Genomic DNA, 13,395 nt, shown 5'->3' with positions numbered 1-13,395 from the left:
AATGTTTAGCAGCATCCTTGGCCTCTCTCCTCACTAGATGCCAGTATCACTTCCCTAGACCCTCCCAAATTTGTAAGAGATAAAAAGGAACAAGATCATGTCCTTTGCAGGGACGTAGATGGACGTGGAAGCCATTATCCTCAGCAAACTAACAGAAAAACAAACACTGCATCTTCTCACTTATAAGTGGAACCTGAATGATGAGAACACATGGACACAGCGGGGTCCAATATACACTGGGGACTCTTGGGGGATGGGGGGCCTAGGAGCAACAGCATCAGGAAGAACAGCTCATGGATGCTGGGCATAATACCTAGGTGATGGGTTGATGTGTGCATCAAACCACCATGGCACACAATTACTTATGTAACACAAGCACATGCACATGTAACCAGGAACTTAAAAGCTGGAAAAAAAAAAAAAATGTCTTCAGATGTTGCAATGTGTAGGGTACAAATTATTCCCAGCTGAGAACCACTGAGTTACAGAATACTGGAGCTAGAAGGCGCCTAGAGGGATGGAATTTCTCCTTAAACAGGATCACACTTAAAGCTGCCTACCCTGAAATATTTAATTCTTTAGTTTCCCCGTAAAAGAGAAGGTTCAATTACTTTTTAGTCAGCAAAGTTCTTCCGTATACCTAGACTAATCATTCTGGCTGCAAATTATAAATTAAAATAAACTCTGAACAATAAATAAATGCATTTGATGAATTATATTTAGGAAAGAATGTGAGGATTATTCACATTAATGTATATATTTCTAAAATATTTTAGGTAAAAGCAATACCATATTCTTTATGTATTTGATTTCCAACTCAAATAAAATTATCAAGAAGCATTATTGAAGTCATTCTGGTAGTTCTCATAAGGAGATGAAATTTATAATATTTGCATTTGTTTTCCACTTGATGATAACATTTATATTTTATTCAATCACAAAAAGTAGTAATATGTATCTGATTAATTTTTTACCTGATTTGATTCACTTAAGATGTGAAAGTTTAGACAACTCTCTTGAGTTTTTTAGGTATTTTATTAGATTTTAAGTTAAATTAAATTAAATTTCTATATTTATTTTATTGCTCTTTGTTTTTCTCTTCCACTGACTTTAAGGTATTTGGATAGAAACAGTGGGTGTTTTCTGTATTTAGATGTTGTGTTGGATATATTTCACTACCTTATCCACCTCCCACCCTCCCTTGAGGATTCAGCTATGAACATTTTCACCTACCCTCCTATCCTGACAATCAAGTTTCCCAACCATAACAAAATCTAGCATTAAGTACAGTGAATATGTAAATATTAAAGGAACTTTGAGGATATATGTTGAAACATATTTTTGTGCATAATCACTGTTGCAGATATGAGAGAATGACTGCATATGTACCAGATACTTGGCGATGAACAACATATGTTATTTTTCCCAGAAGTGTTTTAAGTTGAAACAAGATGTATCAAAAAATTTTAAGTTCATGTGTCCCTTTCGTAATAGCATGGAAAAGGTATGTCCTCCTTTGTAGTAATAATGATATTGTCACCAATGTTTAATAGTATTCCCATTTCTAAAGATTTACCTAGCCAATAAAAAAAGATGAAAAACTTCAGAAATAGGAGAAAGATGGGAAGACACTGTATGATAAATTACGTATTTATACGTGAAATTCCTGTTTAAATAAAAATAGTCACTCTAGTAAGTCATTTAATTGGCCAGAAAGCAACAACAAATGAGCAAGTTTGATGAAAGCTTGATGTCTCTCAATCAAAATTAATGACCACTAAATAAATGTTATTTCTTAATAATTATTATTAATATAGACTATTTATACACAATATGAAATTGTAAACCAGAGCAAAAAATGAATATCCTATAGTTGATACCGATGTAATTTAAAATGACTAAATAAATAGGAAATTAAACATTTTTTAAAGGATAATCTAAATAATATATGATTTTTTTTCCCTTCATGAGGTGAAGCTTAATCATCCACCTCCCACCCTCCCTTGACTGTGGACAATTAGTGATTTATTTTCAAAAAGCAGTGTATGGTAAAAATGAAACCTTACCGTGGAGGAAATTGACAAATACTACCTTGGCCAGGTGAACAAGGTAAACATCCTTAGTGATAAGTCATGTTGATAGCATGTAGCCCCGATATGATGTGGTAAAAAGGATACTTCACTTTTGCTCTTTCAAAAACCCATAAATGTAAAATAACAACAACAAAACAAATTGAGGCACCTTCTATAAAATACCTGACAAGTACTTCTCAACACTGCCAAGGTAACAAAAAAACAAGGAAATAGGAAAATGTCTACACACCAGTAGATAAGGAGATGTGACAACTAAATGCAATGTAATGTCTTGGATAAGATTCTGGAACAGAAAACATACATTAGTAGAAAATCTTGTGAAATTTGAACCAAATGAGAAGTTTAGTTAGTATTAATATACCAAAGTTGGTTTCTCAGTCATGGCAACTGTACTGTGGTAATGTGAGATGTTAACAATAGGAGAAACTGGGTGAGAACTCTTTGTACTGGAGAAGAATGTGTATTTGTTGCTTCTAGGAGTAGTATTCTATCATTAATTAAATGGATTTGATTAATGTCATTCAGACCTCTGTGTCCTAACTGATTTTCTATTTGCTATATCTATTACCGAAATAGAATGGCTCAAACAATAATCATAGATTTGTCTAGTTCTCATTTTGTTTCTATGAGTTTTTCATCCTGCAACATTATTTTAAAAATTCAATATTTATTATACCATCAATTTTATGCCAGTTGTTAATATTTTTGAAAAGAAAATACCAGCTCTGTTTAATAGTTGTTTGGTGAAAGAAGACAATTCCCCCAAAACCTCCATCATTTGTTTGATTTAGGACAGAGAAAAAGTTAGAATGTGTGAGCAAAAGTGTTAAGTTAGACAGTATGGGTAGGTGATGTAGGAACATTCAGGGGAATGGGCTGTGCTTAGATATAGTCTCCCTATCCTAGGACTTTCTTTTAAGTGGCATAATCATACACTATCACCATCCTTTTTTATGGTCATCCTAAGGTGGAAATTCATTATTGCTAAATTGTAAAGAATTGATACATTTCCTAAACATCTTGAGCCCTAAAATAAAGTTTAACCTTCTATACCACCTATGCCACTCAAAAAAAGAATGTTCAACACTAAAGTTCTAATTCATGGTACATTTGTAAATATATTTATATATTTTGATTGGCAATTCTGTTTCCAAATATATTATTGCAGTGCTAAGTCTTATAACTATGACAATGGAAAATAACTACTTCAGCAAAATTGTTTATGGGCAGCACTACTTTTTGTCTTCACTGTATACCACTATTATTAGTGGTGTGAATTAGTTCCTTAAAATTATTTTTAAAAACTAAAGTGGCTGCCTTTCACAAATACACATCATTCAGTAACTGGGTTTCTATTAGTTTCTTTTGAATTCCTAACTATTAGTGCATATATTTATGTGAAAGTAGATGAACTTCAATTTCAAATTCCTTTGAAGAGCTATGAAATACTTTGTAAGGGAAAACAATCATATTTTACACTTGGAATTTATTTGGTAGTTTTTTCACAATTGCTACCTGTGAATAGCATTGACCTTTCTTCCCTTCCTTCTGTCCTTCCTTCCTGTCTTCTTTCCTGTTTTTTTTTTCTTTCCTTCCTGTCTTCCTTCCTGTCTTCCTTCCATTTTTTTCCTTTTTTGCTCCTCTTTTTCATACTTAGTTACATGTAGTCAGGGAGGTTTCACATCATTAAGATTCCTATCCCAGAAAAGCACATGTTCATAGCTCTGAGAATGGAATGTGACTCTTGTGGAGAGCCTATAAATGGAAGCATGAGGGGCATCTGTTCATATGGATAAGATAGGCCTATAAATGCCCTCATCTTGCCACGGCTCTTCTAGGTGTCTTTAGGGTTAAGACATACTCCATTCTGAGAATTTGTGGTCTAACCAGTTATCTAGTTTCACGTCCTGCTTCTATTGATTGTTTGCAACCAGCTTTTGCTGCAGTTATTACTACTGTTTAGCACCTTACTAAACATAGGTTATGGGTAGACTGTGTTTCTGTTTTTAGGCTCTGTTAGAAATTGCTGATGCACACACTATATTGTAAATTCTTATCTGTGTATACTGTACTTCTGCATACCGATGTTATGTTAAAGAATTACTTCATTCTCATGTCACCATCTCACTTCATAATCAAATGACCCTAAATGCCTCACTAACCTAATCAAATGACCCTAAATGCCTCACTAAACTTAATAATAAATGCTGGTATATCCAGCACATTGGCAGCATCACAGGACCAGAAGGCAGTGATTCCCCTGGACCCAGTTTTCACTGTCTTGTGTGTGTCCTATTATTTCTCGACCTGTCGATCTGCCTGGGAACAAAGGAAGAGCCCCTTTGCATTGCGGGCTGCTGGCTAGAATCTTTTTGTTAGAATCATTTTGCTATTTAAGTGCTTACTAATTAAAAAGTAAAGTGTTATATCTGTCCTCTAAGATTTAGCAAGTTAGATATGAAGTACATAGCATCACCTCCTGCCAATTTCATTTTCTGTGTATTGATACTTTCCAGCTCAATTTATAATGATCAACTAAAAACAAGTATAAATGTTGAAAAGGTTGACCTTTTCACAGGGACCCACTCTGGGAAGGAAAACTAACCATAGAAATGGGTGTTTGTGTACATTGAAAACTCAACTACTTGGGTTCAAATCCTTGATCCAACTTCACTGGTGATGTGAAGCTTGATTGATGAGTTTGTTTTAATCTGCAACACAGAAATAATTCCTAATTTTAGGGTATTGTAAGGTTTGAATGTGTTAATAAATGGGATACACTTGTAAAGTATTGTAAAGTATAGCAAGCATTATAAATGTAAGTCATTATCATCACCATCATGCACAAAGCTGGGATGTTTGCTGGTAAATAAGTGACATTTACAGGTGTGGTCAGTAAGCCTCTAATATAAATGACATCTCTCTGGTCACATATACAAAATAAAGTCAAACAATCTATCAAGAACTCTGAAGGGTTTGAGAGTTGACCCGACTTCCAAGCTAACAAGTTCTTGTACTACAGTTTCTTTGATGACAGCCTGTCACCAGACTCCTGAAGCAGAGATAAAGAACATGATTGCTCAGGTCACAACAAGTTCTCAACCTTAATTATCATGTATGAGTAGTGTGCATTTCTATATTCATTCTATATATTTCAAGGATATTATATTTTATGAGCCATTTGCCATCAAAACATCCAAGTTCTTACATAAAGACACCATTTTTCAATTTTATTTCCACATTATCATTATTTATATAATTTTCTGTACCCATTTGAACATAAATATTAAATAGAAATACCATTTTTTCTCTGTAATATATATGTGAAATTTTGATGCACAGTTTACATTTGATATATGTCTATTAAAATAATTGCTAAATGTCTGAGTGGATGTTGTAACATTGACAAACATACAATGATGCAGAAATAAAACATGTATTGCTAGCTAACGACTATTGTAACGCAAAATCTGAGTTCCAGAAACATGCATTTTATTCAGTGTATGCATAATGATAGGAAATACCAAAAGTATCACAACTAGAGTAGACTACAAATACTTTTTATTTTAGGGGAAAATATAAATAAAGGTAACTTATCAAAAAATACTCATGTACTAGAATAAAACTTAAGCAGATAAAATGTGCTGCATTTTCTTCTTTTTCTTATAATCCAGAAATGTCACATTTATAAATGCAATTAAGTAATAGTGTTATATACTTTTTCAGTACTAAGATTATGTATTTTTACTTCCTGCTAAATAGATTTCTTCATATCATTTATTATTCCTGATGACTTAATATATACTTTAAAAATGGAAAAAAAGTAAGACATTCAGAAAGTAGACTTTGTGTGGAATAACTATAATTGCATAATTAGATCAAGAGAAGGCAGGTGTCATTCAGGAGCCAAACATTTTGTCAATCCTGCTTCATTTCCCCTTGTTCTTTCTTTAACAGCAAACTTAAATCATAGCCAAGTACGCTCCCCATCCACCAGTCCTGTCATTTTTAGAATCAATGTGAATATGAAATGAATAATACCTAAAGAAACACAACCACATCCAATTCACTTCCATAAATTGATAGGTGGGTGTCATCTTTATAATCAAATTGATTCAGGTGATCCTGTGATTAATGTTCTTAAATAAGATTTCTTCTTTCTTCACTTTGGCCATTTATTCAAATGGCTTCAATAAATGACCAACATATTGATTGGCTGAGTAAATGCCTTAGCTAGATATAGCTCATAATTATTATTCAAAGTTCTCTGAAGAAATATGAGGGTTCTACCCTTTAACTCAAGTTTATGCTCTTTTCCCGATGCTCAGTTCCATTAGGTTAAATCTCCATACATTTTTTGTGGGATTATTTTTAAGAATTCTTATTAACCCAGTCATAATACTATACTGGGCATGGTATTTGGACCATGATTCCAATCGTTCTTCTGAATCCAGATGAGAGACTGCATCCACCTTTGTAGGTCACTTACTGTTGCCAATGAGTCTCTCCTACCACCTAGATGTGCTCTGCCAATCTAACAATAACTTTTCCTAAGCCTGTGGTCCTTCCTTTCTTTCTCTGTCTTGTATAAAATCAACCTTTGAATCTCAATCTCATGATAGGACATCTAAACATGGAGGGACATTCTTCTTTAAAGTGTTAATACTAAAGCCAATCATTTCTAACCAGTGGGCAGAATGCAGCAGTTAAAATGTAAGAGACATGTAGCTCTTACATTGTTATTTTCCAGGTGACATTATTTTCTATCAATTCAATTTCTTTATATACTCGCGATATAAGCTGTTTGATATGTAATTTATAAATATGTTCTCCCTGTCTGTAGCTTGTGCTCTTATTCTTTTAACTATGACTTTCACGGAACAAAAACTCTTAATTTTGATGATGTTTAATTTTTAAATTGCACTTTGGGCATCATATGTAAGAAATTTTTGCTTTAACCAAACTTAGGAAGATGTTCTATATTTTTACTCTCTTTTGAGAAAATTTGCATATGCAATATTTATTTAAGTTCCTTATAGATGGTGGATATTAAACCTTTGTCAGATGCATTGCTTGCAAAAATTCTCTCCCATTCTGCATGTTGTCTGTTTACTCTGTTGATAGTTTATATTTTGTTGTGCTGAAGCTCTTTAGTTTAATTAGGTCATATTTGTAAAATTTTAGTTTTTTTTTCAATTGCTTTTCACCACTTCATCAGGAAATCTTTGCCAGACATAACAATGTGTCTTGACTTTTTTTTTTTTTTTTTTTTTTTTTTTGAGACGGAGTCTCGCTCTGCCGCCCAGGCTGGAGTGCAGTGGCCGGATCTCAGCTCACTGCAAGCTCCGCCTCCCGGGTTTACGCCATTCTCCTGCCTCAGCCTCCCGAGTAGCTGGGACTACAGGCGCCCACCACATTGCCCAGCTAGTTTTTTGTATTTTTTAGTAGAGACGGGGTTTCACCGTGTTCGCCAGGATGGTCTCGATCTCCTGACCTCGTGATCCGCCCGTCTCGGCCTCCCAAAGTGCTGGGATTACAGGCTTAAGCCACCGCGCCCGGCCGTCTTGACTATTTTTTATAGCTAAGATTGTGTTGTATGAGTCCTTTATGTGTTTTTTTTTTTTTTTTTTCAAAATTGTTTTGGCTGTTCTTGTTTCTTTATCTCTCCAAGTTTGTTAATAAACTTGTCTATATCTGCAAAGATTCCTACTGGAATTTTGAATGGGATTGTTTTAAATTTATAGATCATCTTAGGGGGAATTGACATATTAACTACATTATATCTTCTAATCCATAAACACAATGTGTCTTCATATACATGCTACACACAAAATGTTTACATAATCCTTCCCCTTTTTTTATTATTCTAGATTACATTGTCTGACAGTGCTATAGCCATTGAAGCTTTATGATAATGCTTTCATGATGTATATTTTTATCTTTGTATGCTGTCTACATTATATGGTTCAAGTAGCTTTATTTTATACAATATATAGTTTTATAACACTTTTATACATACTATATCTTTAACTGATATATTTTGAACATTTATATTTAATCATTTTTATCATTATTTTAGATCTGCATTTGAACATTAGTTTATTTTTTGCCTCATCTATTTTTCATTCTTCCATTTCTCCCTTTCTGCTTTCTTTTGTATTATTTAAATATTTTCAAAATTCTATCTTATCTATTGAAGCTTTAGCTATTTATTTATGTGTACATTCTATTCATAGTAGCTTGAGGAACTATAAAATACTTAACAAGTTTTACATCATCAAATTTGAATTAATATTTTACAATTTCAAATAACATAGAAAATTATAAAATTAGAGGATGCTTCCGTTGATTTTCTATTTCCTAGAGAGTATGCCTGGTTCTTAGTATGGCGAAAAATTTTGGAATATTTTTGCAGATATTTCATAAAATGTATGAATTTTTAAATACCACTTAAGTATTTTAGAGACTGTTTAACTTTTTGTTCCAGCAGACAGGCAATCCGTTGATGTGTGGACTGTACATGCTGGGTCAGTTTCTGCAGGCTGTTTCTAATGCAATGTTTTGACCCTTTGCTGTGCTATTCTGCCCCATCCAACTTGTGCTCCATGTACCAGATAGTCTGAAACTAGACAGTTGTCTATAATGTAGTTTAGTGTTCAAAATTTTTGTGCCACTTATTCTAGTCATACGTACAGTTTGTTAGGAATCCCAGGATTTCATAAAAGAACTCAAACAAATTTACAAAAAAAAAAACCATCAAAAACTGGGTAAAGGATATGAACAGATACTTCTCAAAAGAAGAAATTTGCGTGGCCAAAAAATATATGAAAAAAAGCTCTTCATCACCGGTCATTATAGAAATGCAAATCAAAACCACAATGAGATACTACCTCACACCAGTTAGAATGGCAATCATTAAGAAGTAAAGAAACAGGATGGGCATGGTGGCTTACACCTGTAATCCCAGCACTTTGGGAGGCCGAGGCGGGTGGATCAAGAAGTCGGGAGATTGAGACCACCCTGGCTAACATGGTGAAACCCCATCTCTACTAAGAAAATACAAAAAAAAAAAAATTAGCCAGGCATGGTGGCGGGCGCCTGTAGTCCCAGCTACTCAGAAGGCTGAGGCAGGAGAATGGTGTGAATCTGGGAGGCAGAGCTTGCAGTGAGCAAAGATTGCCCCACTGCACTCCAGCCTGGAAGACAGAGTGAGACTCCATCTCAAAAAGAAAAAAAAAAAAAAAAAAGGAAAGAAACAACAGATACTGGAAAGAATGTAGAGAAATAGGAATGCTTTTACACTATTGGTGGGAGTGCAAATTAGTTCAACTGTTGTGGAAGAGAATGTGGCAATTCCTCAAGGATCTAGAATTGGAAATACGATTTGACCCAGCAATCCCATTACTGGGTATATACCCAAAGGATTATAAATCATTCTACTATAAAGACATAGGCGCACACATGTTGATTGCAGCACTGTTCACAATAGCAAAGACTTGGAACCAACCCAAATGCCCATCAATGGTAGACTGGATAAAGCAAATGTGGCACATATACACCATGGAATACTATGCAGTCATAAAAAGGATCAGTTCATGTCCTTGGCATGGACATGGATGAAGCTGGAAACCATCATTCTCAGCAAACTAACACAGAAACAGAAAACCAAACACCACATGTTCTCACTCATAAGTGGGAGTTGAACAATGAGATCATATGGACACAGGGAGGGGAGCATCACACACCAGGGTCTGTCAGAGGGTAGGCGTTAGGGGAGGGATAGCATTAGGAGAAATATCTAATGTAGATAACGGGTTGATGGGTGCAGCAAACCATCGTGGCTTGGGTATACCTATGTAATAAACCTCCACATTCTACACGTGTATCCCACAACTTAAAGTATAATAATTAAAAAAAAATTAAAATATCCCTTTTAATACAATTTCTAGTCTCTACTCTCTGATTCGGAGGTTCTGTCTTTCTTGTTGTACTAGCTAGAATGCAGGATACAAGGTCTTTAGCTTCTCTGATCTGTCCCCGGTATTTTGTCCTGCAGGATTCACCATCACCGAGCCTGTGGGAATTGAATTTTGGGCTTTGTCTCTTTTCCACACTTGTAGTTTTTGGTAGGACCTTGCTCACAAGAATAGCACCCTGATCAGGAAGAGGTAAGGTATCACTTCCATGCTGGTACAAGGAGAAAGAAAACATTTATTTTCTGGTCATTAACTGGATTGAAAAGGGAAGACATCTCACCCAACATGGACTCTTTCTTCTCAACTCTAGCTAATAAAACTTTTTTTTTTTTTTTTTGAGGGTAGAATGGTAGGGGGTAGCTTTTTCTGTCTATGCCCATTTGTACTTCTTTCTTCTTCTTTGAGGATACTACAGTGCCAAGTCTAGGATACACAGGTATTAAAGGAAAAGAAAATTAGTTTCAAAAGGAAAAAATTATTTATTTCCTTCTGGGGTCATACATGTAGGCCTAAACATCTTATCTAGTTCCCTTTCTTTGATTCACCTTACAGAGTCCTTTGAGGACTCTGTATTTGTATGTTTTTTTTTTTTTTTTTTTTTTTTTGTATTGTATGTTTGTATTTGTATTGTATGTTTTTTTTCCCCAAGATATTAAGATCACTTCATGTAATGGTGTGAGCTTAGTCTATCTAGATGGGGTCTAGAAATTGAATATATTCTGAAAGATGATTAAATGTCTAATAAAATTGCTTAAGCATGAGAAAATATTTAACATTTCACACTTTATAAAGTTTCATAACCCTAGAATAATGACTCAAAGATAAATAAAAACTAAATTATGAATTATGAATTCTGAGATTATAGTACAATTGCATTACTCTAATATTTTATTAGAATTAGAAATCCTTCCAAAGAAAATATAATATAGTAAGATACATTAAAACAGAAAAAGCACCCTATGCTGAATGCAAAACTCTTATCATGTGATGCACAGTGACCCCAAAATGTCAACAAACAAACTGTTCAGGAAATGCATATTGACTTTTATAAACTAGAGAGAACATGACGTATTTTCCAAAGTTCACTAATAGAAGCAATGCCAACTGAATTGAAATTTTCACAATGTTAATCTGGGTTCTGTTAATTATGTGCAACTTGAAAGGACAGGAATCACCTCTCAGTCCATCAGCTGCTGATTCTACTTTAGGTCATATTTTATAAAAAGTCAAAAAGTGGCAAATTATTTAACTGTTTTACACAGTGTCTCTGAGGAGCAAAATATTTTAGGCAAAAAAAGTCTCAGCTTTAAGATAAAAAAATATAGTAAGTCTTTTGGGGCAAAATATTACATTCTTATTGTTATATATTATAAAACCTTATATTTTTTAATTTCATCAGGATTTCATCTTAAAACAATTATGCTCTTTTTTGGTCATTACTAGCCTTCTTTCATGACCCAGTTGTGAAATATTTCTCAAAATCTATTGTTAGAATGAGAATATTTTAAAATATTTACTGTATAAAAACTTGAAGCTAATACTATGTAATTAATAGACGTACTGGTGTATGTGTGTGTACGTGCACTAACATTTAATAATTATTTTGGTTCCTGACTTCTTTTTAAAAATAATTTTACAACAGTTACTTCTAATATCAAGATTTGAGTAATTTATTATAAAGTGACCATGAATTTTCCATGTTTTCTATATTCAGCCTGTGCATATGAGATATGGCAACTCTACTGGTACTGAATGCTTCCCTAACAGTCACATTTTTAAATGTTACTTCATATTTTACCTGATAAAATATATTTTTTGAATATTACCTGCCTATTTTTGTGATATCAGATTCTCATATGTTAATAACTCAAGCTTTATAACTTGAATCCTGGATAATGTAGTTGATTAGGAGTCAAGCAGTACTTTTCTGTGTGTTGGGAAAATTATTGAAATACTCTTTTCCTTTCTGTAATGCAAATCCTATTGGGCACAATCATGTTTTGTGAAGAAGGGTGAAAAAGGGAGCCAGAGATTAATTTTAAAAGAAGATAGAGAAAGAAAATTTAAAAAATTAAGTAGAGACAAATAGGAAGAAAACCGGAAATAATAAGTAGAATGATCTCCTCAGTGTTTAATATTAATTAAGAACACATTTTAATTGTAAACTACTGCCTTTAAATCTCACTTTAAAGACTTCCAACCATACCTATACCAACGCTACAGATAATTAGGTAGCAAAACTATTAGGAAGAGGTCCAAGGTTAATTGTTCAGAAGTGTTTTTAGTTTATGGTTTGCAATAAAGGCATCTTAGACAAAGCAATAGTGTTTATGTCAACAATAGACTTTAAATGCATGACTTTTCAGAGATAGTTAGAAATTTGGTTATAGACTTTCCTAGGATTATTCAGATATATATGCTATGATTACAACATTAAGTTATATGAAGTAAATTAGCACAGTCTAACATGCTGAAATCAACTTGGAAATTTTGCTTAAAAATACATTTTCTTCTTGATTTAATTATTTTTTAACCCATCTATAGATAATAAACTTAGACAATGACTAAAATCATGAATTGTTTAAAAATATCCTTCCAAACCAATTTAATAAAATATTCATTGCTGTTAACTCCTACTTTTTATGAAGCATAAGCTTCATAAAACACTTCTATGTGAATCATACTTAATCCACACATCTGATTTTAAATGATCAATTTTCATGTTCGACATGGATGCGAAGACTGAGGTATAAATTGGTTGACTAGCATATCCAATTGGAAACAGACATTGGTTGCCAGAACAAAACTTAAGCCCAGAATTTTTAGTTTAAACTTCATTTTCTCTGCCCTATACATTTTTTATCTTAAGTAATGCCAATTCAAACTGTGAATAAAGTGCATTCATTAACTATAACTGAAAAATTTGGGGCATAACTCATTAGTACCTTTAAGAGAAGGTAAAGATTGGGTAACTGAGAGCAACCCCATAAGAAACTGGTGTCTTATGTTATCTAAAATACAATTACACTGATTTGGAAAATTGAAAGAAAGAATATTGAAGTGCAAAAGTGCATATGTTAGCGAGTTCATTCTCAATATTATTTAAACAGGAGAAGAAATGTGATAGCTTGCTATGAAGTCATATTTTGGGACTCCTTGATTCCCATTAGATACTGAATTCCAAGTCATTCCAGACATCCACAAGAAAGTGTAAAGAGAGTTGAGGATACTAAATAAAAGCATAATACAATATAACTGGGAGTCAGGAGATAATAAAACCTAAATTGATTTATAGATACAGGACATAAACAATTGAAACCAGCTGA

The sequence above is a fragment of the Rhinopithecus roxellana genome, chromosome 16, assembly GCF_007565055.1.
Source record: "Rhinopithecus roxellana isolate Shanxi Qingling chromosome 16, ASM756505v1, whole genome shotgun sequence".
In the NCBI taxonomy this organism is placed as follows: domain Eukaryota; kingdom Metazoa; phylum Chordata; class Mammalia; order Primates; family Cercopithecidae; genus Rhinopithecus; species Rhinopithecus roxellana.
Note: the sequence above shows the minus strand (reverse complement) of the source record.